This window comes from Neofelis nebulosa, chromosome 8 (assembly GCF_028018385.1).
Source record: "Neofelis nebulosa isolate mNeoNeb1 chromosome 8, mNeoNeb1.pri, whole genome shotgun sequence".
NCBI lineage: Eukaryota > Metazoa > Chordata > Mammalia > Carnivora > Felidae > Neofelis > Neofelis nebulosa.
The window spans coordinates 138,736,194-138,760,780 of record NC_080789.1 but is presented as its reverse complement, the minus strand read 5'-3'; the positions used below and the strand labels follow the sequence as shown (position 1 = coordinate 138,760,780).

General features: G+C 41.5%; 1 long non-coding RNA gene across 1 annotated transcript in view; it reads left to right on the top strand.

The window, feature by feature from the left end:
- The window catches only part of LOC131483658 (uncharacterized), an 85,052-nt gene extending 60,701 nt beyond the window's left edge, over nucleotides 1-24,351 (top strand). Inside the window, exons 2-3 of the long non-coding RNA XR_009247840.1 lie at nucleotides 7,723-7,864; nucleotides 23,799-24,351. This is a non-coding gene — a long non-coding RNA (uncharacterized LOC131483658). The remainder of the gene's footprint in view (nucleotides 1-7,722; nucleotides 7,865-23,798) is intronic.
- Nucleotides 24,352-24,587: the final 236 nt, after the last annotated feature.

Genomic DNA, 24,587 nt, shown 5'->3' with positions numbered 1-24,587 from the left:
CCCTCCCTGGGCCCCTCCCCCCACTCACACTCTTGTTTATTTATTCAAATAAATAAGAATTAAAAAAAGAATCCAGGAGCTCCAATTTTTGTACTAATCCTTAAATTGCTGTGGAAGCTTTCTGACAAGGTTAGATAGCTTTCAGTGAAGTGCTTTAACAATTAAATGAAAAGAAGAGGGCGAGTCGGGGAGGGAGAGGGAGTGGAGAGAAAGAGAAGCATACAAAATAGAGAAGCAATTGAGTTACTTATATCAATTTCTAAAATAATGGCCGTAAATTTATTCAGTTTCACTCACCAAGGTTGATGAGTTTTAAAGGAGAGACCAATTCTGAGTGCCCTGCTATTACACCATTCCATGAAGGACCAGCCATCGACTCTGTGACAAGTTGATTGCACTGGACTCTTCATAATGAAGAGAGAAACTTTAGTTTATAATATTGATAGAAATTTTCCTTCACTCTCCACAACACCCAAGAATCAACATTCATAGACCTTCAGAATGTCTTGTTAATCACTACTAACAAACACCTCATTTTATAGCAGAGGAAGGTGACAGGGGGCTCACACCCATAGCATTGGCTCGTGTTGTCAGGTGCCTTGTTGTCTAAAACAGCTGATAGAATGGTGGACGGCATGTGGAAGGCTCAGAGCCAGAAGGCAACTCCTCTGAGTTTGGGTTTCAGTCCCAAAGAATTCTGTTTGACTCTCAAGTTCACAGCCAGTGTATTCTGCAGTCAACACAGTAGTAAGACCTGGGAAGCATGGGGCCGGGTAAGAGCAGCCTCTCACACAGTTACATTAACAGATCTGTAGGAAGAGTTTTGCTTCCCAGCCCGTAGCCTTGGGCCTTAGAGGCTCTGAAAGCTAATAATGACCAAAAGAACAACGCTTCGCCAGAGCGTGCAGCCACAGCCCATCAGAGCGTGAAACAGGACAGCCTGTGTGGCAAGGCTGGGCTCCTCATAATGTTGAAACCCAGATGGAGGTGGATTTGTACACGGTGTTTTTTGTCAGTGTAAATACAGACACATGTATGTAAATATAAAGACATGCAAATTATATGTATATATGTATATATGTATTAAATATGCCTTGGAAGAAAAAGTGAAATGCATCCATATCAAGTCATTTGATTAACTAAATTTTAAGAACACAGTTGGTCCCTGAACAACACGGGTTTGAACTGCCCGGGACCACTTACAATGCAGATTTTTTTTTAATAAACACAGTACGGTACTGCAAATATACTTTCTCTTCCTTATGACTTTCTTACTAACATTTTCTTTTCTCTAGCTTACTTTATTGTAAAGATAATGCATATGACACACAAAATATGTGTCAGTCGGCTATGTTATTGGTGAGGCTTCTGGGTCAACAGTAGGCTATTAGAAGTTAAGTTTCTCCAGAGTCAAAAGTTACATGTGGATTTTCAACCGTGTGAGGGGTGGGCACGCCCCAACCCCTGTGTTGTTGAAGGGTCAGCTGCAAAAACACAGTACTTGCTGCATGAGATCTGTGTCTCCAGTAGGGTCTACCATTTCTTAATAGTCTGGTTCTGGACAACTCACTCAATCACTTTTGACTTGATTTCCTTGACTGCAAAATGGGAGAATGATAGTAGATATCTTAGAATTGTTAAAAAGATTAAATGATGTAATTTATATAAAGTCATCGTTCATGTGAAGTGCTTAGCACCCCTTTCCGAGGAAGTACTCAGTAAAAATGGTCTGTTATGCTCATATATTTATAAAGATATATTTATGTACACATATGCATATACATATCAAACAGATGATAGATATAGATAAAATGACCATATATCATGTATTTTTTAATATTTTATTTCTAGGAAAATCACAGTGGAATTATAAACCTTCCTCAATACATTTCAATTTACAATTTACAATTTAAGAATGACAAGCATGAAAATAACAAATTGTTCTATCGTATATGTAATTCATTCTCCAAACAGTATCAAGAGGAACAACCAAATATATTTGTGTTTATGAAATTGAAACTTTAAACTTTTGATATATGCTTAACTATTTTACATTCCCCATGTTATCCGCAGAATGATTTTTCATTCCACTCTGTAGATTCTTGTTAAGTATTAGTAACGACATTAAAATTACCATTCCTGAACGGTTCCTAAGGTTATACATTTTGTCAGCCTTCAGCTTTCAACCACATTTTTCTCATTGTTTTAGAATTTATAGGGCAGAATTTGCTATGAACATATCTAAGGCCATTTTTATTAATGCTTATATGGCTTTTTTAAAAGTTTAGGTTGAAATTGGTACAGATTTTGTTTGAGTAAATCACTCCCCTTGAATGTCATGACTGGGATGACAATTCTCTCAGCCCAACCTTCTAACCCACAGACTGCTTTCATGTGGGAATTGTAAGGCTATAATTAATCCTGAAGCAAACTGAAATACCCGTGTTCATTTCATGGAATGTTTTTTAGCTGTGTAATTCCTCCCACACTGGTGCTCAATCTGTGCATTTTCCAAATATGGTTGCCAAAGAGAAACACTTATGAAAATAAGCTTCAAATAGACAAGGGAACAGGAAAGTAAGTGAATTTAAAAGTTTGATGAGAACCAAAATAAGCTTAACGGGGTTAAGAATTCTTTGCCAATTTTTGGCTAATTGCAGTTAATCAAGCTGGCTGTTATTAAGACTGAGAAGGGGGAATTTCCTCTCTTACAGATCCTTTAGGCCACACAAAGACTGAATTTTTTTTTCAAGAGCTATGGGCTATTAAAACTAAAAGGAAGCTTTAATATTAAATAGCCCAAAACACTGATTGGATAAGTACAAATACTAAAACTTAGAGATGTGAGTGATTTTCCTAACTAACACATCCCCTGCATGTTATCAGTAGAACCAGGACTAAATTCAGACTGAGTTTTCCATCTGGGGTCCACGTGACACAACTCATGCTTCAATGGTTTGGTCGTACCCATCCATCCAGGCATAGATCTACTGTCTGTCCTGGTTTAGCCATAGCATAATCTTTATGAAACTGATTAAGTTTTATACACTATCTTATAATTTACTTTTACTAAATTATCTTCAGAAGGTGGAGGTAGGGAGAGAAAGCCTTCCTCATTCATGGTAGAATTCCAGCTAATAAATGCAGAAGGAATGATGGCGGTAGTCGCATTGCCCCTTAGCAACCACAGTAGTAATAATTGATCCGGGCAAGAGTAATCAATGAATGCTGAAACCACTGGGTAAAATTGGTTGGGAACAGGATGATCAAAGAGCCTCAAGTTGTCTCCCCAGAGATTGCTTATTCATGGCACCAGGAACTGGTAACTGCACTGGAGAACACTTGCAGACAGCACCACAGCCCAGAGCCTGAAGCTAACCTCCCACGCCGAATGGGACAGTGGGGTGTCTCTGGTGAGACGGGCTGAGTGCACACACTTCAGGGAACATCACTGCCAGCAAAGCAACGGCCCCTGAGTCTAGTCAGAAAGAAGCAATCGGAGATCCACGAGTCTGTGGACAATTTGCAAATACGCCCCGAAAGATGTGAGTGTCAGGAAAGGCAGAGATGGAGGGGTTGTCCCAGGAAAAGACTAGAGAGACGTGGTGGCTTTAATGAAACAGGTGATACCTGACTGCATGTTGACTGGAACAAAATGCCGGCGAAGAACTTCAATAGGGCAACTAATGAAATACAAATGTAATCCTTTATCACATACTAGTACTGTGTCATGACCAGTTTTCTGAATTTGATAACCGCACCGTAAGGCTTTGTTCTTGGGGGGTTGATGAGGCAGTGTTCAGGGTTGAAGGGCCGTGATGTCAGCAACTCATGCTTCAGTGATTTGGCGGTACTGATCGTAAGAATGAGACCTTACGTCAACTTGGCTGGGCCTCGATGCCCAGTTATCTGGCAGACGTTGTTTCGCGTGTTTCTTTGAGGGTGTTTTTGGATGAGATTTTCGTTTAAACTGGTGGACTTGGAGTAAAGCAGCATCAGCTGTCCTAGATTCTCTAGCAGACTGCCTTCGGACTGCAAACTGGAGCTTTTTCCTGGGTCTCCAGCCTGCTGCCCCAGCAGATTTGGGGCTCTCCAAGACTCCACAATCACGTGAGCCTTAAATTCCTTAAAATAAATACTCTTTTTAAACAAATATACACCTCCTGTTGGTTCTGTTTCTCTGAAGAGCTCTGATGAACATGGCTATCTAAGTCACTGGAGTCAGTGCCAAATCTATGTATCATGACTAAATTTAAAAATGCCCAAAAACTACCAAAAGAAAGAAGAGAAAGATGGGGAAATGATAAAAAAAAAAAAAGGAAGTAAAGTTCAAGTATTTTTATAATACCATTTGACTGTTTTGAATCTTGCCAATATGCTGTTCAAATTAACCCTAACCTTCCCAAGATGGTCTGGTTTTCAATTCATATAAAAACACACGTCCTAATGTTCTTCAAAGAGAGCAATCGTGATCTCAAATAGAGCAGATGATTTATTTCTTCAGCCACCTTTTCTTCAGCACTCTTTTCATCAGGCGATATTCTGGATGTCCCTGTCAAAAATGGGCACGAGTACTGCTTTAATGAAAAGCCCAGTAGAGTGGAAGACAGGAAGTTTGAATGCGCAAGACTTAGAATAAGAATTGGGCAAGCAATACATTGGGCAGAGTAAGGACCATGGATAAGATGGTGCAAAAAGAAAAAGCTTTATGTGCTCCAAATAATAATAACAGAAATGGTACATAATGTTTGCAACTATGGGACTCAGGTGATTTGGGAGAACTTGGTTCCACTTCTAGAAAAGGCTCGGTCCCAGCTACGCTGCCAGCTTGTCATTAGCTACTTTGACTATTGTGGTTATCTCCTGAGTGCAGTGGGAAGCCACGGAAAAGGTTTGGGACAGGCCCGTGGAATGGCGATCTGCTTCCAGACGAAGAGTGACGCCCTGAGACGTAGAAACGCAAGGGTGTTGCACAGGGAGCACACAGAAAGGAAGGCTACATGGAATGGGGTTGGGTGAGACGCAGGCGAGTGATGAGAGGAAACAGATTTTAGAGATGACCAAAGAGAGCTCCAGTGGAAGGGTTAGCAAGGGGGATATTCACAGGGGAAAGCTAACCAGGCTCTGAAAGAAAGGTGCACAAGGGGTCAGGGTTTTGAGTCATTGCATGTCAGAAGAGATCTTGATTTTCTTCTCAGTCTTCACATCTCATGAGCATAAACTTCCAGGATGAAAATGATTTTCTTTCCCAATGTGAAGGGCATATTCCATTGTATTCTTGGCCACCAGTATTTTTGAGGCAGGAGAGGAATCTGTTATTTCCCTTCTATTGTGCATTGACTTGTATGTTGTATGTTGATATGAACATGTTTTGAATTGTGTGTTTCTGCAGGAAAACATATTTTTCTTTCTATAATCTCTTAGAGTCTTTTCAGCCCTAGTGTTTTCAGATTTCACAAAGGCACGCCTCTGTTTAAACCATCGCGTTCATTTTGCTGGGGGCTGTGTATGGTTTTAATGGGGCGGTTTTTAATTTTTCCATTCAGCGATTTTTCTCGTGTGTTTTCTTAATGCATTTGTGTCCATCTCTATGCCCACACACATACACACAGAGGCACAGATAAGCAGGATTCTGGATGTAACTGCTTAATACTCCTATTTTATTACATACATCTGTTTTAAAAATAGTTCTCCTCTTCTTTTATTTTTATACTAATTCAGAGAAATCGTCCTGATTTTGTCAGCCCACCCTTGTATTGAACTGTCAATTTCTTTCCCTGGCTCCCAGGTCCTGTGGCATCTTTCACACGTCTTGACTTTCCCTTATTCTTACTATCTTGTTTTTATTTACTAGGTGCGACATCGCCTCTTAATCTTTGGGGCCCATTAACTCATTATAGATTCTTTTCCTCCTATGGTTCTCATGCTGCCCTGAATCCTCCCTTGACTTTTTTCCAACTTCACTTCCAGCTCTGCGTGCCCCTGCCTGGCACCCTCCACTAATGGGACCGTGGTCTCTCCCGCCACCATTTTTCTGCACTTACGGCTACAGAGGCTGAGCACAGAGCCTGCACTGCAAAGTCACATCTTTCCGTCCTTCGTCCAAGTTCATTTTTCGAGCTTCAACTCTCCCCGTTTCTCTCTGCTTCTGGATGCTTCCCGGCATCTTTAGATATATGCATTTTTAATCGATCCATTTAGCGATTGTTCCCATGATCACTTCATGCCTCCTCCTTCAACCAGAAGCCTGATATGGTTTTTGAAACAGATTATGCTAATTCTTTGATTTTCTAGTAGTCTTCATTCAATAAACTGCATGAAAAAATAAAGCTAAAAATGCTACAGTGATCGGTGCTGTAACATCTTTGAAAGGATGCAGACTAAGAAGGCAAGATGGGTTCTTACTGAATTCAGTTTTGCCCACCGTCATTCACCAGACAATAAATTAAGGCTAAATTAAGTACCGTTTAAAAGGATAAACTGTTATTGAACATCAGGGAGAGGATTGAGCGAGTTACAGGTAAAATGGATCCTTCCCCTAAAGATTGAAATGGTTTTCGTATTTTGTACTTTGTGTCATGCTAGTAAGGAATGAGTGGCAGTCTACTGTGTGGTGAATATTGATACTGAGGTTTGATAGATGCAGAAGCCACTGTTTGATGTTCACCTAGACAGGTTAGGAAGCCTTTTCCAGAATTGATTTTGCTCCCATAGTTCATCCTTCTGTTCAGTGTTCCCGTGGAAATGCTACATATGTCTGCTCCATTCTCTTTTATGACCAGCTTTCCATTCTCTAGCTGTGAACTATTACAAATTGGTATTTACTTGTCTTTCGAGAAGTTATAGGGAACGTATAATCCACCAATAAAAGAAAATGGGCCACTTTTATGATTTCTTATTTCAGTCTGCATATTTAGCCCTAGTATTGAATTTCAGACAATATTTTAGGCTTGATCGTGTTGATTTTTTTTCCTTTATCAAAACAAAGAAAAATAAGCCTATTTTCTGTAATTAAAAAATAAAGCCAGTTTATCCTAGGCTAATCAGAGACAAAATTACCCAAACTGCTATGACCGAAATCTGGATTTCTTTTCTAACAAAATACTTCAGATTAATGGCCATTGTATTTTAATTTCATATTATCTTGTGAAGTAAATGCCATAGATTCCTTAAAAGCTATTGGACTTGTGTGTTGCTGGCAACACACCTATCATTTCTGACTTCAACGTCTTAACCACAGCATTCCTCACTGCAGTCCTAGATTCATGTGTTTAAAACATTATATTCATTTGCTAATCGTCTGTAGATTCTTTCATGGGTATGGTCTCACCAAGTATTTGACTCACCTAAATTGAGATATTCCTGCTGTTTTTTTTTTTAAGTGATTTCCTTCCTTCTTAATTTCACTTTTGTTTTTAGTATTACTTGTGTTTCAGATGTGTTTTTAATTTCTAGACCCAATCTTACATATTAGAAACATCTCGTTTACTTGCTTTCAATTTTTTTAAAAGTTTTACTCTCTTGAATCACTTTTGCTTTCTTCTGTTATTTTTAAAATCCTAAGATTTTAGATCCCAAGATCATCTGAGTGTCCATAACAAGTTAGGCTGTGTCATGTATGTGATGACACACAGGTCACATCGGGCCTCCAATCTGTTTTCTAGGCCATGCAGCCTTACGATGTGAATTTTGAGAATAATGTCTAAGGAAAATGTTTTGCAGGCTATCCAGAAATAAGGAGCCTTTGGAATGTGAATAACACCACATCACGTATTCCACCAAGAAGGCAAGTAAGACTGGTTCTCGAGCGACAAGGCATCGCTGAGCAAAGAAATCGACAGTCAGGAGCCTGGCCTGCACACAGGTGGGTCTTGAGCTGGCAGTAGCATGTAATCTTAGAAGGATGGCAATATGATTTTTTCTCAAGAAAGCAATTTTTTACTTTTTGTCTGTTTAACCAGAGTTTTAATTCAAGTATTCATTTACCTGTATGAAAGGAAGGACTGTAAAGCAGAATACGAACTAAGAAAATACAGAAATGTGTACTTGAAACTCTAGGAAATGCTCTAGCAATAGGATGTCTCCATGACTTAAGAGATACAGACAAATCAATTAACCTCTGGAGCTCTATGTAGCACGAAAAGGAAGTAGAGAAAAAGCGGCAGTTATCAAGATGGGTTGGTAACTCCAGAGAAAGTCATGGCCAGGTCAAAACTAACAGTCATTGGCCAGTGCTGACTTGTAGCCTCCCTGGCCAAACACAGTCTGGGTCAATCCTTGCTCTCAGAAGTGCCTCTCACCCCTGCTCAAGGAGAGGGCTGCCCTTTTGCCACCAGCGTCTACAGAAGGGTATGTAATTGGTTTGATTTATGTGTTGTCCACAGCCTGATTGATAATGGCCACTGAAATGACCTCTGAAGCTTCAATTCTGTGATTCTAAAAATAACAGAATCAAATAGAAAGTGATCGAAGGAAGTAGAACTTTTAAAAAACTGAATATCAGAAAGTAAATGAGATGTTTCCAGTTGGTTAGATTGGCTCTAGAAATTAAAAACACATCTGAATCTTGCTCTCGACCACCCGTGGTTGGACAGGGGCGCATCTTTCATGATGAAGCATGGTACTCATGGCTGGAGATATTTTCCATCCACATCAACAATATCTCAGGCAGGAGTACGTAGAAAATATAGAAAGTGATATTCCGAGCAGTGCTAATTAGTGGCTTACAAGGAGCTACTATTTGTCCGTCATCTCTTAAGGGTATATGGGTCATGAGGAGCTATATGAAAGCAAAATTAGGTCTCTGCAGTTGGAGTCCAAATTCTATACATATCTCCATGCTTGTAGTCCAGCTTGAGTTTCAGGAGAAGGGGGCCTAAATTTACTGTTTTGCTGTGTTTGCACCCAAAATCCGGACAAAGTATGTGTATGCCTTGGACAGTGTTGTTACTCTTTTCCTGCATAGAACATAGGTGATAAGGAAACACAACTTCATCTCAGTTCGGGGTGGTCTCTGAATAGACTAAGAAACCAGAGCAGCCCCATCAACTCTGCCAGGGCTGCATCCAAATCCAGGTTTACTTCAGGCCATACCAACAACCCACTGGTCCATCCCAGTGGTCCAGGGATGGACATGACACTGACATTGGCCTGAAGTGTCTGAAACAAAAGACTTTCGTTCCATGGTTAGGAGAAACATTTTCTCTTTCACTGAATGATGTATGAACTCTTTAGACTAGAAGAGTTCTTTCCACTTTTTTGGTACCTGATTTCAGATTGCTGACATAATTAAAGTTTCAGCCTGTTTGTTTTCATTAACTGTCGCACATTCTGGATCTGTCTAATTGTTTCTCACAGTTACATTCAACTTTAATGCATTTTTGGTACGAATACTCCATAAATGATTGTGTGTATTTCTGCAGAGTCAGCACTCTGCCAAAGTGAGACTGCTTCCCTCCATTCTGACACCAATCGTAAGTTCTGGATCCCCCCAAGACAACAGTCAGGATGGATAATTTGCTAGAACTCACACTGAAAGCCGTTATACTGAGAGTTGTGGTTTGTCATAGCGAAGGGATAGAGATTAAAATCAGCCAGCAGAAGAGTGGTCTGGGAGCAGTGACCAGGACACTCCCAGGCCTAGAGCTTCCTGCCGTCCTGTCCCATGGAACTGTGGGCAGGGCTGGCTTCTCCCGGCAATGACATGTGACAATACACATGGAGTTTTGCCAACCAGGGAAGCTTTATGAACCTTGGTGTTCAGAAAGAACCTTGGTGTTCAAGGTTGAACTTGAGCTTATACCACATGGCTCATAGCCCCCATGAAAAATTACACTTAGGCTATCAGTGTGGCCAAGGCCCCAGGTAAACAGAGATAGTTCTATCAGACAGGACATTCCAGGGGCTTAGAGATGACCCTCTAGGAGCCCAGGGCAAAGGCCCACCCTCTCTGGGTATGGTTGGTTCTTTACTACACAACTCCTTTTCACCCGCCTTTAGTGGTGTTGAGTCTCTGGCTTTCTTACAGAAAAATGACCACATTTGTCTTAGGATCTACAGTTAGTATAAATTTTATATGAAAGATACAGCGATGGTATCATTCTGCATATGCCTAATGTTTGGAGGATCCAATGTTGGGGAGGGATTAATTTAAAGAAACAAGCAATTCATCCTATAAAGCCATAATTTTTCGTATTTTGTACTAATTTGATAATTCCTTTCCCCCTTTGATCTACTGCTGTTTGGACCTTATTAAGAAGTTTTGCAGAACTGTTTATTCTAGCTCTGTGAAGAATGCTAGTGTTTATTTTGTTAGGGATTGCTACATGAATGTGTAGTTTGCTGTGGGTAGTGTGGACATTTTAACAGTGTTTATTCTTACAATCCATGAGCATGGAATGTTTTTCCATTTCTTTGTGCCTTCTCTGATTTCTTTCATAAGTTCTCTATAGTTTTCAGCATACAGATCTTTTACATCTTTGTTTAGGTTGATTCCTAGGTATTTTATGGGTTTTGGTGCAATTGTAAATGGGATCAATTCCTTGGTTTCTCTTTCTGCTGCTTCATTATTGGGGTATAGAAGTGCGACAGATTTCTGCATGTTGATCTTATGTCCTGCAATTTTGCTGAATTCATGTATCAGTTCTAGCAGCTTTTTGCTGGTCTTTAGGGCTTTCTCATAGAGTATCATGTTGTCTGTGAAGAGTGCAAGTTTGGCTTCTTCCTTGCCAATTTGTATGCACCAGAAAAGACCCCAAATAGCCAAAGTAATGTTGAAAAAGAAAACCAAAGCTGGAGGCGTCACGATTCTGGACTTCAGTCTGTATCACATGTATCACAAAGCTGTAATCATCAAGACACTATAGTACTGGCACACAAACAGATGCATTGAAACAGATGTTCAATGGAACAGAGTAGAGAACCCAGAAATGGACCCACAAATGTATGGCCAACTCATCTTCGACAAAGGAAAAAAGAATATCCGATGGGAAGAAGACAGTCTCTTCAGCAAATGGTGCTGGGAACACTGAACAGTGACATGCAGAAGAATGAATCTGGACCCCTTTCTTACACCATACACAAAAATAAGTTCAAAATGGATGAAAGACCTAAATGCAAGATAGAAAATCATCAAAATCCTAGAGGAGAAAACAGGCAGCAACCACTTTGACTTCAGCCACAGCAACTTCTTACTAGATACATCTCCAGAGGCAAAGGAAACAAAAGCAAAATTGAACTATTGAGACCTCATCACAGTAAAAACCTTCTGCACAGTGAAGGAAACAAACAACAAAAACCAATGAAATGGGAGAAGATCTTTGCAAATGATATATTGGATAAAGGATTAGTATCCAAAATCTATAAAGAACTTATAAAGCTCAACACCCAAAAAACAAATCATCCCAGTGAAACAATGGGCAGAAGGCATGAATAGAAGACACTTTTCCAAAGAAAACATCCAGATGGCAAACAGACACACGAAAAGATTATTCATCTTCAGTGAAATACAAATCAAAACCACAATGAGATACCATCTCGCACCTGTCAGAGTGGCTAAAATTAACAACTCAGGAAACAACAGATGTTGGCAAGGATGTGCAGAAAGGGGAACCCTGTTACACTGTTGTTGAAAATGCAAACTTGTGCAGCCACTCTGGAAAACGGTATGGAGTTTCCTCAAAAGAGTAAAAATAGAGCTGCCCTGTGACCCAGCAATTGTACTACCACGAATTTACCCAGACGATACAGGAGCGCTGATTTGAAAGAATACATGCACCCCAATGTTCATAGCAGCACTTTCAACAATAGCCAAATTATGGAAAAAGCCCAAATGTCCATCGACTGACGAATGGATAAAGAAGATGTGGCATATATATACAATGAAATACTACTCAGAGATCAAAAAGAATGAAATCTTGCCTTTCGCACCAACACGGATGGGACTAGAATGCATTATGCTAAGCAAAATAAGTAGGTCAGAGAAAGCAAACACCATATGATTTCACTGATATGTTGAATTTAAGAAACAAAACAGGTGAACATAGGGAAAGGGAATGAAAAATAAAATAGGATGAAAACAGAGAGGGAAGCCAACCGTAAGAGACTCGTAAATACAGAGAACAAACTGAGGGTTGTTGGAGGGAGGTGGGGGGGATGGGCTAAATGGGTGACAGGCATTAAGAAGGGCACTTGTTGGTTGGGATGAGTACTGGGTGTTGTGTGTAAGTGACGCATCAGTAAGTTCTACTCCTGAAACCAGTACCATATGTTAACTAACTTGAATTTAAATAATTTTATTCTTAGAAAAGAGGTGCCGTTTCGTGCCATTTCGTCCAATTTGCAGTGCCATTTAGCACAGAAGCCAGCTGATGGTTCGCTAAATCTGGTTCTTGGTGAGGCCAGTTATTTTCCCTTGGTGTTTCCATTAGTACTAACGGCGTTATCGGTACTACGACAGCCTGAGGTGACTTTGGCTTAACTTCCTGGCACACGTGACCACCAGTATCAGTGATCACAATCTCCCCAACAATACCAGGATTGCACGCAGAGCATCCCATTGGTAGAGTCCCACTGAGTCACCAACAGTTGTCAGGGCTCATCACCATCATGTGACCAAAACGTCTCCCTCAGTGATGTCACCAGTTTTGGGGTTTTGGGGTTTTCTTGGCTTCTGTTTGACCTTTCTGGTTTCCAGAGCAGTGGTGATCTTGGCAACATGAAGCTTCACTCCTGCAGGGATCTGATACAATTGAGCAAGACAATGCCAGCTCTTTCTCTGAGCCTCTCTTAAAGCATCAATACATTAGATTTGCCTCATTGCATCACCCATTTATTTATGCTTTTACCATCAGCTACTGGTCTTCCTTTTCTCTGTTTGTCTTTTATTTTTACCCAAACGTGTCCATTTTTGGAAGGGACATTCGGTTTGGCTACTGTGCTTGTCAAAGTGCTAGTCTACCAAGTGCCCCTGCCTTGGTCCATTCCCATTCACATAGGGTCGGGTGTGTAGGAATGGAACGGTGGCCTGTCCCAATCACCAGACAGCACAGTCGCATTCCTATCAAACCCAATTTTGCCCAAAAGGGTCAAGTCGCAATCCACCCCACCAGGCCCTGGCACAAAAGTCTAAAGATAAAGTTAGTGGTGTGCACATGCGTGTGAAATATGCTGTGTATTTGTATGCACGTGTGTGTGTGTGTGTGTGTCCTGTGTGTGCATGGCCTGTGTACACGCGTGCTGTGTGTGTATGTGTACGAGCTCGTGGTGTGGCCATGCATAGTTGTGTAATGTGTGCCTGTGTATACACGTGCAAATGTCTGTATACACAACACGGACACGTTATATGTGCATATGTGCTGTGTGTGCATGGACACGGGGTGGGGGGGATTGCAGGCAGTGGTCACTTTGACGTTTTGATCCAGAAATAATTCTTGCGTGCTTAAAATAAAGTAATAATATTCTTCACATAAAGTTTTGTATCCTGATTTTTATTTTCACTTAGTCTATATAATGAGATTTTTCTAAATTATCAAATAGTGTTATTATGGAAAACATAATTATCAGTTACTACATAATTACATGATATGAGTAAAGTATTCCTTTTTATGCTGTTTTTCTGTTATTGGAGGTCTGGATTGTTTCCAGTCTGGCTCTACTATAAAACCCCCGTGTGGAACGTCACTTTACAGATACACATTCCATTCAGGAAGCATCATTTATTTACTCTGTTGACGTTAAATATGTGTTTCTAGGAGCTTTCCCTGCTCACTCACCATCTGTGTGCTCTCATCCTAATTTTCCATCATGTCCGAAGCGCCTTAACCTTGAAATTCCCTACAGCAACTGTCCTCAGCGCCTCATCCCCGGCACTGGCTTGCGGGAGTCATTTTTGCTAATTCTCATCACAAATTTTTATACACTAAGTCTTCTCTATTCTATCTGTTTGTAAGTTGAACGAGGGCCGGGCTACTCTCCAGTGTCCTTCCCTGTCACTTAGAGTTTCGGGAATAGTGCCGTGCTCGGAGTAAACGTCTGACGGACCCCAGTGCCCCAGCAGCACCTCCCCCGTGGAGAGAGCGCTTCCCGGCTCGCACCTGCCAGCCTGGCAGGCCCCCACCGACGCGCCCCACGGTGCTAGTTGAGTCCTTCGGGGAGAGTTGACGTTGCAGTTGCACATCATGAGGTTGAACTTCCACATGCACCTGGCAGTGATCATCTTTGTGATCCACCTTTCATTCCTTTCCGCGGAACGTTTGGATCCGTGTATTAACCCACAGTTTCCAAACCATGTTCCTTGGGGGGGAATAGAAGATGACTTACTTCTATTTCATTACTAGAAAAAAAACTTTCCTCTGAGTTGATTAACTTCTGCTCACGGGTTATAAATCTTACACCAAGTTCCCCAGGAAATCTAAATAAACACCATATACACTAAGCTTAAATAGTACATACCTTTAATAATATAAATGCATAATAGCTAATGTGCTTGTATCCATAATACCCTCTGTCAAGTACTCTGCCCCTTGAGAACACAGCATTGCAGGGGCGCCTGGGTGGCTCAGTCAGTTAGGTGTCCGACTCTTGATCTCAGCTCAGGTCGTGATCTCACAGTCCGTGAGTTCGAGCGCCACGTCGGGCTCTGTGCTGACAGCGTGGAGCGTGCTTGGGATAGTCTCCCTCTCTCTCTGCCCCTCCCCTGCTCTCTCTCTCTCAAAATAAATAAATTCTTTATTTTAAATATTTGTTCTTTAAGAACATGGTACTTTAAGCCCATATATTGTTCTTACATTGTCCTACACTGTTTCCGACAACTTTGCCTCTTCTCTTTCCTTGCCAGTCCTGCCCTCTGCCTCCAGCTTGATCTGTGTTTCTCTCAGTGAATTACAGGAATAATATCATTTACTACCCGTGGGAGTACTAACCATATTTTTAGGTAATAACTTTTTGTTGTTGTTTAAAAGCAGTGCTTTTACAAGGCTGGATAGAAAAAGGTCAGCAAAAGGTTAAATCAGAGACCTCTTCTTTTTCCCTCTTCTTACAAGAACACCTGTCCATGAGCACTAATTTGTAGGAGGAAACCAAGATAGAAATAAAAGGGATAACTCCAGTCAACCACCCCCCGCCCCACCACCCCGTGCACGTTCTCTCTAACCATGCAAACTCACGAGGTTTATGTGCACATTTTAGCTCCCTCGAATCAGGATGGCTTCCCACCCGAGGAGCGAAACCTCTTTTGTCATTGTTGTTAAATCACACCCCTTGCTTTGGTATGCCTCTTCTAATTATCATTAACTCTCTCATCCCAAGTATGGGAATTTCATTTAATACACAACACACAAAGAAAACAAACGCAATTCAGAGACAGCTAGAAGCACCGGGACAGAGACGAGTAAGTGCATCGTCGATGACAGACCTACTAAGGGTTTTCAATCAAATCTTCTCCTTTTACCACAGATACCTTTATTTACACAGCGTCTTAATTTATTACTTCAATTTATTTGCTGGCCTATTTTATTTGTAGGCTTAGTCTAATTTTAACACTGTCAAGAATAATTCAAAGAGAATCGGGTAAGTCTGCTTAGAAGAAGGAACCTACGTTAATCTTTTCTGACATTAATAGAATTAGACCTTATTAATTCTGACATGATTTATTTCATATTGTGTAAATACTAAGTGCAAGCATCATGTTCTCATTGAAACAAGTGTTTTACATGCTTCGTATGCTGCGATTTAAAACATGAGTTGAAAGCAAGCCTTGAAAACAATTTGAAATTACTTAAATCTTGTCAAACTTAGAGAGATTATTACTGCCAAATGGGGACAGGCTACATGCCGAACAAACAACGCTCACGGAAGTGATCCAGGCAGGAGGCGGGGGCTTGTCTTCTTATGAAGACACAAAGCAGGTGCCGACCGGGCTTGCTGGGCTCTCTGGGGTCGTCGAAGCAGGTAGTCAAAGAAAAGTCTTCTCAATATGCCTGCATGTGTTCAAGGTGTCTTTATTTTCTTCATTTTATATCAGGAGAACTGAAACTCAGACCAATTCATATCTGGGCCTCGTTCAGTTGCTCTGTTTGTCCTTCAGGAAGGCACGTTGGTGTCTCGGTTGGGGCCGCGGCCTCCGGGTGTGCTCGGGAGGGTGGGCAGGGCCACGGGGACGGTGGAGGCACCACCTGCCTCCTGGGCTCCGCCTCACTCAACGGTGCCCTTTGTTCCATCATGGTTCCTCTTAATGAAGAAGGAACTGTGCTTCCCATGGTTTGCCCAGATTCCTGATTGCCCGAGCGAGCTTTCAACAAAATGACCAGGCGCATGGTGGTGTCTCATTCCTGTCCTGCTTGCTGTCCAACAGCAAAGACAGACTTGTCCTCCTCTTTCCATCGACTTGGGCCAATGCCATCGGCTGATTAGCCAGTTGAGTTGGCCCAAACAGATGCTGGCAGTCCTTTGGACATTTTTAAAGCACGAGAATGGGAGGGTTACATCTTTAGAGGACGTGGTGCGTCTACATCTAAGTTGCAGATGTGTGGAAACAGGCCTGAACTACTTTACGAGCACTGTAAGATTAAAAGGAAATCTTAATACTGGCTTCCTTCAATGTTAAGTGATCTATGTTGTGAATAATCCTTTTAAGAGTGGAAATGGATACTAAGTCTTTGTTCTTTTGAAATGAGAGCAGAGCTACCATTTCTCTTAAGCCTCAATTATTTATTTGCCAGAAACATATGGGGAGAATTATTAGACTAAGATTTCATGTTTCTAGAAGAGTTTACTTAGTAGCTGTCAATTGGGGTGTGAATCACACAGCTTAATATAGTGCATGAATGACTGAAAACAAGTGAAGGGGTTTGCTGCTTTTGTATAGATATTTTTTTAAGTTTATTTTTTTTAGAGAGATGCAAAGACAGCGTGAATGGAGGAGGGGCAGAGAGAGAGAGAGAAAATCCCAAGCAGGCTCCACACTGTCAGCACAGAGCTCGACAAGGGGCTTGACCTCACGCAACATTGAGATCATGACCTGAGCCGAAACCAAGAGTTGGATGCTTAACCAACTGAGCCACCCAGGCACCCATGCTTTTGTGTCTTTCATATACTATCCATGGTTATATTCAATTATATGTTGAATTATATATACATATATTGAATTAACATACCTTGTCCAAAGTTCTCAAAGCATAGGCCAAATCAGAGTTTACTTCTATACATCATGTAGGGCTTCTATATAAAGCACTTATGTATTTAAGATTGTCTTTAAAAAGTTTGTCTTTGAAATGGCCATTCCAGGTATCAGTGGCAATTCCCATCTTCCTCAGTTTGGTGGCAGCAATGATGTTATAATGATGTAGAAACAGCACCAATGACCAAAGATTTCAGTCCTTAGAAACGTGATACCCCAAATGGTAGATTTTACAAAAGGGAGAGCCAGTTCACTGGAAAACCAGTATCGTTGAACTGGAAGACACTGTAGGGCTCATACAAACCTGACACGGAGCTGAATGCTGGCCAGGCCAGTGACTTGCCAAAGGTCACATGGCTGGACCTAGAACCCAGACCTCATCTTGAAGTCAGTCCTGCTCTACCACAGTGTATTTCCCCAATGAGCTGTATCTGCAAACTACCCTTGGATATTTTAGGACTACTGAGTTGAATAACACTATGGGGTTAGTATATATGTCTCAAAGCTATTTTATTTGTTGATGTGTTTACGAGCATATATCTTTCTGAAATCCATTTCTTAGTGCTACATAGTGTCTTCTGGCGTTTTTTCCTTCTTTTTTTCAAGTTTATTTTTTTTTGAGAGAGAGAGAGAGCAGAGGAGGGGCAAAGAGAGAGAGGGAGAGGGAGAATCCCAGAAGGCTTCACACTGTCAGAGTGGAGCCCAACACAGACTCAAACCCACGAACTGTGAGATCATGAGCCGAAACCAAGAGTCCGGCACTTAACCGACTGAGCACCCCTGGGGTTTTTTCCTTCTGTTTCCATAGCACTTCTTCCCTTTACAGCATAATTTCTAACAGCTCTTGGTTTCTACCACATTTTAAAAAACAACAGATGAAAATGAAGGTGTTCTCTTGTTACAAAATTTTAAATGACCCTTTGAGGGACTGGGGTGTATTATGAAGCCTCCATCACTCTTTGAGATGTTGGTTTCTATAGGTTGAGCTCAGTTTATTTCCTTTTAAGTTAACGCTACAGGTCTTAGGAGAGACATATGCTTTCTTTTCTCTTGGGTGGATGCTTAGGAATTGAACGGCTTTGTCATATGCTAGGTTTATGTTTAACTTCTAAGGAACTGCCAAACATTTTTCAAGGCAGATGTACCATTTTATGTGCCCGCCAGCAGCAGAGAGCTCCCGCTGCCCACATCCTCATCAACATGTGGTATGATCACTCTTTAACTTAGCCATTATAGTGGGCATGTAGGGACCTCTTATTGTGGTCTTAACTTGTATTTGCATAATGATGAAATATGCTTAACATTGTTTCATGTGTTAATTAGCCATCCTTATACAATCTTTGGTGAAGGGTCTTTTCAAATCTTTGCCTTTTTTTTGTAATTATTTTGTCTTCTGGTCTAATTATTTTGTCTTCTGGTAAGAGTTCTTTATATTTTCCAGATACAGATTTTCTCTTGTACATACATTTTTCACACATATTTTCTTCTAGTGTGTGGCTTACCTTTTCATTTTAAGTGTCATCTGAGGAGCAAAAGTTTTTGTTTCTGATAGGCACACTTTCTTGATGTGTTTTCCTTCATAATCCTTGCTTTTTATTTATAATTGAGAAGTATTTGCCAAATTAAAAGTCGCTAATTCTCCCCTATGTTTTCTTTTAGAATCTTTATGTGTCTAACTCTTACATTTAGATCTACAAATGTTCATAGTAGCTTTACTTGTGATAGTCAGAACTGTAAACCACCCAAATGTCCATCAGCAGATTAACACATAAATACATTGCATATCCATACAATGGCATCCTGTTCAGAAATGAAAATCACTGATGCACCCAACAAAGTCGATGAATGTCAAAATAATTATACTGAGTGAAAAAAAGTGATCCCGAAAAAGAGTACAGGCTGTGTAACTCCATTTCTATAAACACAGAAAGTGCATGCTAACGTACAGTGGCAGAAAGCAGATTGGTGGCTCTCTGAAGAGGGGTGAGAGAGGGGAGCAGGGAAGGGGGTGTATGAGGCACCACAGACGGGCACAAAGAAATCTGGTGGGAGCCAGATGTGCTCAGTATCTTGATTATGAGAATGATTTCACACTTAAAATATGTGCAGTTAATGGAATATCAGTTACACTTCAATAAAGCTGCAAAACATAAATGATAATAAATACCAGCCTAAACAAAAATATAGAAGAAACCAAGCTGCAATGCTAACTCTAAAAGTAAACTCAGTTACTTTGTATTACTGTATTTTAAGGAAGAAAACTAAAATTTGAAGACTCACCGCATGGCAGGTTTTGTACTAAATGTTTCACATGATTTACCCTACTTACTCTCCACAGCTATCGCATAAAATAGGAATTAACAGGCATCATAAAAGTCAGCACCAGAGAGGGTTGTGGACCATATGATGTCAGATCCCAGAGCCAGGAATGATCATAATTTCACTACTCACCTCCTGCTCTGTACCTGGCATGAAGACCCACTCTGGGAGAGGTAGAAAGCAGTAGGCTCCTCCGATGTTGCTGATCTCACGGTTGTGCCCATATTGGCTTAGGGAGCCCAGCTCTGTGTGTCTGTCTTCACAAGAAGTCAGACATGACTGGAGAACCAGAAGCCTCCACAGGGCACACGTGGCCACGCTCTTAGGTTAGTCCTACATGCCCAGAAGGAAAGTTCTGGAGACAAGACGAGTGTGCCAGGGCAGCCGCAGGCACAGCCAGTGGGGACAGGCTGACCAGGGTGACCACGGGTGGTCGGAAGGACTGTACCAGGTAGCGGTTCCATTTCGGGCTTGCAGACAGCAGCCCCACGGCCAGGGCATTTCATAGCGGCCTCCGGGAGGACTGCTTCCTGATAGGGTTTGGCTTCCAGATCCCTGGAGAGACTTTTTCAGGGCTGCTGCTCCACAGCAGACTTGGGGCCAGATGTCCAATCAAGGCAAGTTGTGCTTCACCATGACCCTCAGAATGAGACAGAAGGGGCTTCAGATAGCCCTTGGCTACGACGTGGAGGCACTTTCAAGTCAAGAGCAAATTAAATCTACTGGCCAGAATTAACTGGGTTCAAACTCAAATTGAGGTGGTGTGGCAAGAGACAGTATCCACAAATAGCACATGTTCATTCAGTGATAAAAAACAAATAAGACACAAAAGAGGGCAAAGAAAAGTAATTGATATACTTCCACATTCTCTACTTTTTATTTTTGGTAAGCTACTGAAGGGTGGCAGGGTATGCCACCAAAAACGTGCCACTCGGGCATAAGGACTGTTTTGGAAAACATCAGGTCCAAGAAGGATGCTCTGACCTCCCCTTCCTCCTCCTGGAAGCAGGAGAAAAGATCCCACATGGACGACGTCCCCGTCACCAAGGACGGGCGGTTGAAGCCGAGAGAACTCTGTACAAACAGCCCTTGTTTATATGATCCCGTCTTCATTTAGCATCCTTGAATGTTTAGTCACTTTTCCAAAACTTCCTCCCTTTGTTCAGCCTGGTGCAAAAGCCTTTGGTTTTTGCCTCTTCTTTGGGTCTTCATCCCGTGTGAAGGCTGCATGTCACGTAAAACTTAGACTAAATGACCCTGTGAGCGTCCCTCCTGCCGATCTGTCTTGTGTGAATTCTCAAGCCCCAGTGAAAACCTACGAGGGCAGAGGTGAAATTTTGCCTCCTCTACAACGTTAAAATGATTTTTCCCCACTTGCAGTGCTATCTCTTGAGTATATCAAGATTCACGCTGTAAAATAAATCAATCAACACAAATACTGAGTATTTACGAGTGACTGCAGTCCTGTAGTTAGCTTTGTGAACTGACTGAACTCCAGAATCATATGCGGCCAGTGGGTGATCGTCTGCAAAAGGAAATGTGAACAGTTCATGCCATCCTTGAATAATTACTGCCTTCTAGATGGGTGATCATAGCAGTTACGTGACTGGAGGGATCTTGGAGGCCTTCCAGGAGGAGGTGAGGCTGGAACAAGGCCATGACAGTGGGGCAGGAACCCATGAGGCAGACAGCAGAGTCTGCCACACAACTCAAGTAGAAATGAGCTCCCGTTGTTTCAGAATTAAGGCAGAGAACTCTGATGTGGGTATATAAATGGTGTTTTGGTTTCTGAGCAGACAGATTATCTATAGCTGATGGAATTTGAGACCTCATGGATTAACATTTTCATTTAAATGCCCATCTTTTAAATTCTCTTTTGTCCTGAATTACAAATCCAAATCATGTTATGTTTGTACACAAGAGAGACTAGCAGTTTTCTGACCTTGATTCTCACTAACTGTCTCTGAGTTATGGAGCCTTTGTAGTGCAAGGTAAGAACTAACAAAAAGCATGGCACATGGGCCCAAAACCAGCTTACGTGTTACAAAATCATTTTAGTCAAACTGCTATTATGTGACCAAATATCTCCATTGCCAGATATAAACATACCTATTATATCACAGAGGCTGACCTGAACCTTGAAGTGATAAAACCTATGAATTCATGAAAATACATAAACACTTTAGCAAATGCTTTGTAAAAAGGCAAAAGAAAGAAAAGAAGAGAAGACTCACCATTCTTAATCAGGTGTTAGAGGCTATAAAGATGTGATATCAAGTCCTCTGACCCTTTCCCAGCTAAGAGTTATCCTGAACCATTCTTCCATTTGATGGGTGTTTCTGTTCCAAAAAGAAGAAAAACAAATGTCCAGCAGATAATCTATCTGGGAGTTAGTAGATATTTTGCCAGAAACTTATGGTTTTGCCCCATGATGAGTTGAATGCAGGGGCGGGGAGGGGGCTTTTCTTTGGAGGGAGGGCTGCCTATTTTTATTTATTTCTTGTAAGACCACCTCCTTGTACTTCCCAGAAAGAGAATACAGAACAAGAAACAGACTGGGTTTCAAACCCATCAACACTGGAGTGTAAAGCACTTAAGCGCTTGGGAGACTTGGCCAAGGAGTTAAGTCCCCACCCACCACAGCCAGTGCTCAGGGCAACTGAAAATCCAAATGTGTGCCTGACCGACACAGACAGAGAATGAGCGAAATTCTGGGACACGGTGCACTCTGTGGATGTCACTGAAAATGGAAGCTGAGCTCCTTTATTAAAAAAAAAAAAAAAGCAACCTTTAAAAGTCAAGTATGGGCTACATTAAATATGAATGGTAATAGATCCAATAGATAAATGACGACTCTGTGTGATTTATTACTTACTCTGCTAGTCCCCACTTTCCCCTGAACGTCAGAGCAGAGCCAATAAAGGAAAAGAAAGCACTGGTGATGGTCGCAGGGACGTGGAATAACACCAGTGTGCATTTTGTATTTGTGTCTGAGAGTGGCCTTTGGCTGCTGAATGTTCTTTAGTGTCTCCTGAATCTTCCGGGGATTGTAATTTCAGAGAGAGAACGCTGTGAAATTTGTGATATTTGGGAGAGGAGAGTTAACTGTACTAAATTCACATCTGTTTAATGTCAGGTGACATAACCTCAGAGAACGTTAACATTTTAGATGTGACGCAGTTTGGTCAGGTGAAAGGGAACTTCACCCAAGTACTGAATGTCTGTATAGTTTTGTTCATCAAAGGGGATGTGGAAATGGGCATTACTACTGAAGATAAAACCAAAGAAATCCAAAGCAAACATTTCATAAGACCTCTTCCCTCCTGAGGAAATGGATCGCCAGTCTCAGGGTCACAAATAATGCAGACGTTCAACTTGGCAGCATCCTTGCTTCTGTACCTAGCTTGGTCTCCGCTGGCTCCCAAAGGCCACTAGGGACAGTTCCATTTTCTATTTCAAGAGTGACTCCGCTCTCATTACTACTCTGGGAAGGAAACATGGAGGTCATTCTCTTGTTTATAGGCATGGAAGCTCCATTCATGAGAAGGCAAGTGACTTGTTGCAGTCATGAGGCTAATGCATGGGGATGACCAGCCTTCCAGAACCTGGGTCTTCTGACAACTTACTTCCTGTTCTTCTCTCCTTTCATAGGAGACTGACAGACCAGAGATAACGTGGATCATAGAATGTGGAAGCATATTACTCATGCAATGATGGGTTGCTGGGAAAAGGAATTACGAAGAATGAAGGGTATGCCTTCATTCTCAGCTGGCATTACCCTTAAGCCCTGTTGTATGGCTAAAAACAAAAAGGAAATTAATTTCCTTCTGTTAGCAGCTACTGTGGCAGCAAATGGATACAGAGTTTGGGCAGTTTTGAACAGTATGAAATATTCTACAATATTATTATAAAATCAATGATACGCTTCAAAATAAATTGGAAGTCATACTAGAATTTTGAATTCGCTGGGAACCCTGGATGGAACAGATTTTCATGTGATGAAAGATCCTTGCTAGACTCTGTGGACCTTCACCTGAGTGCATGAATTTAAGTGCAGACCTGGAAACAGTACAGGGGGAGAAACTGAGCATCCAAAATCATCAAGTGACCATGGTAATAACTGACCACTTTTATAGCGTGACGGAAACAAGGCAGCAGCAGACAGTACCGCATTCCCAGTGACCACAAATGAAATATGGTCGTGAGCCTATGGGGGGGAAAATGCTACTTTGAGACACAAATTTAAGTGAGTTATGTAATTTAATCCATTTATCTACTGTCCTTAATGGATTGTGTTTTGCAGAAGAAATGAATAATTTCTCTATCGGTTGGAAATTGAGAAGCTTGGAGGAACTTGGATTTATTGGTGTGAAGAAATGGTAATTATTTTGTGAATTAAAAGAACACCCTAAACGTAGCTTCAGCAGACCGCTAGCGAATCCTGCCACATAAATAAAGCATGATATGTTCATCTGGAATGGAAGCCCTGGAAGCATTTTAATAGCTGTGCTTTTGAATAGTTACAGCTGCTTCTCCTACAAACAGTGCAGGTGCCCATGAGATTATCAACATCATTCCCAACTTTTTATCAATGAACTGAGGGCATGGGAAGCTGGACTCTTGAATGAGCTGAGTGCAGCCTTTATTTTCCCATTTAGTTATTATACAGATTCTTCGGACACCTGGGTGGCTCAGTCAGTTAAGTGTCTGACTCTTGATTTCAGCTCAGGTCATGATCCCAGGGTTGTGGAATCAAGCCCCACATCGGGCTCTGCACTGACAGCACGGAGCCTGCTTGGGATTCTCTCTCTCCCTGTCTCCCTGCCCCTCCCCTGCTCATGGTATCTGTTTCTCTCTCTCTCTCTCTCTCTCTCTCTCTCTCTCTCTCTCTCTCTCTCTCTCAAAAATAAACTTAAAAAAATTACTATACAGACTTTTTTCCCACAAGTGTTCTGAATCCTTGTTCCTGGAGCTGGCAGCTAGCAGTTCCTAGTAACAATGAAAAAGCTGCCTGATTACGTGCAGCTCTTTCATAAACATTGCGGTTTATGTCAAAGATTTCTTTGACCCTCCCACTGCTCCCCAACCCAGG